This window comes from Pteropus alecto, unplaced genomic scaffold (genome assembly GCF_000325575.1).
Source record: "Pteropus alecto unplaced genomic scaffold, ASM32557v1 scaffold106, whole genome shotgun sequence".
In the NCBI taxonomy this organism is placed as follows: domain Eukaryota; kingdom Metazoa; phylum Chordata; class Mammalia; order Chiroptera; family Pteropodidae; genus Pteropus; species Pteropus alecto.
Genome location: NW_006442103.1, coordinates 11137706 through 11139374, shown reverse-complemented (window position 1 = coordinate 11139374; position 1669 = coordinate 11137706). Strand labels below are relative to the sequence as shown.

General features: G+C 35.2%; 1 pseudogene; it reads right to left on the bottom strand.

Annotated features, from left to right (window-relative positions):
* Positions 1-34: 34 nt before the first annotated feature.
* On the bottom strand, positions 35-153 carry LOC112469115 (annotated as a pseudogene).
* Between the last annotated feature and the right edge of the window lie 1516 nt (positions 154-1669).

Below are 1669 nucleotides of genomic sequence, written 5' to 3'. Positions count from 1 at the left end.
ACACCACGTTTTTCTTTCTTTCTTTCTTTTTTAACGCCTACAGCACCCAATATTCTTGGGTGGTCTCCCATCCAAGTACTAACCAGGCCTGACTCTGCTTAGCTTCCGAGATTAGAGAAGATCGGGTGCGTTCAAGGTGGCATGGCTATAGACTAGACACCACGTTTTTCAATACTTCTTTAATTGAATGCTTAACCCATTTGTTTTTATAAACTTATTTTATGACAAATGTATTTAAGTCACTTAGTTTCCATTATGATTTCATCTTTAATCCAAGAGTAATTTAGTAATAGATTATGTAGTTTCTAAGTGACTTAAAGCTATTCTTTATTATGTAAATTGATAATTTAATCAATTTATTTTTGGAAAACAGTCTCTATAGTAGTGATCCTTTGGAGCGATTAGGGCTTCCTCTGTAGCCTAATATATGGTTTATTTTTATATATATTCTGTGAAAGCTTAAAAAGAATCTGAACTATCTGACAAGTTGGAGAGTTATTTACATACATAACAGCTTGATCTGGCTTATATTATTTAGAAATTTGACGACTATTCCTGTTTTTGCCTGCTTCAACTATTAATTTCTCAGAAATGTGTCTGTGTAAAACCATCCTTTACATTTGTTGACTTATTAATCCAACAAGGTGGGTACTGCCATTCCTGTTTTATAGCTGAGAACACAGAGGTTTAGTAATAGTAAAAACCTTATTCAAAATTACATGCCCTCTTCGGCAATGCCATCCATTTTCTTCTATTTACTTTAGCATAACCCATTTATTCATCTGCATGTAATAATTTTTATAGTTAAGTGTAAATGAATTAATATTTGTAAAGCACTTAGAACGGTAATTGGCACATAGTAGTATAAAGTGTTTGGTTAGTATAATATAGGGTAGAGGTGGTAATTGAAGCCATGGGCATGGTTGAAATCACTTGAGAAAACATGAAAGTTTATGAAAATATGAGAATGAGTGACTAAGATTTAGGGAACTTTCTTATTTAATGGCTGAGAAAGGAGGGACAAACCCTTCAAAAGAGACTGAGGAGTAGACAAAAAGGTAGGAGAAAGCAAGAAAGAATATTGCCAGTGGCATCAAGAGTGAAGGAATAATTAATAATGCTGCTGAATAAAGATTTGAATGAATTGCATTCAATTGCAGCAGCTGAATCAGTGATATAATGTGTACAGTGGATGCTGTGATGCATCTCCCTGTCTTCTCTTGAGAAATGAAGGTTTTATTCTGCTAGTTGCTGGAGGGCTGCCAGCAGATATGTTTCAGTTGTCAGCCACCTTGAGTAAATTGCTTGGGCTAGAGATCCTCCTTGCCTAAGGTTCTATGCCCATCTTTGGCAAAGCCTGCATCCCCACTGGGGAAAACTTTGAAAGTTTGTCTCAGTTTTAGAATTGCAGGCTAAGCTAAAACATTTGTTGAGATTGGTTATGACAACCTAACTTCTCTCTTTGCCAAACTTTGCTTCCTCTCCTTCTCTTCCACAGATATTGATCCCTAATAAACTTCCTGAATACCAAAGTTCATTGCAAAAGTCTGCTTTTCTTTGACAAGATACAGCATCCATTTATGATCAAAACAAACACTTAACAAAATCAGTATAGAAGGAAAGTATGTTAACATAATAAAGGCCATCTATGACAAACCCTCAGTCAACG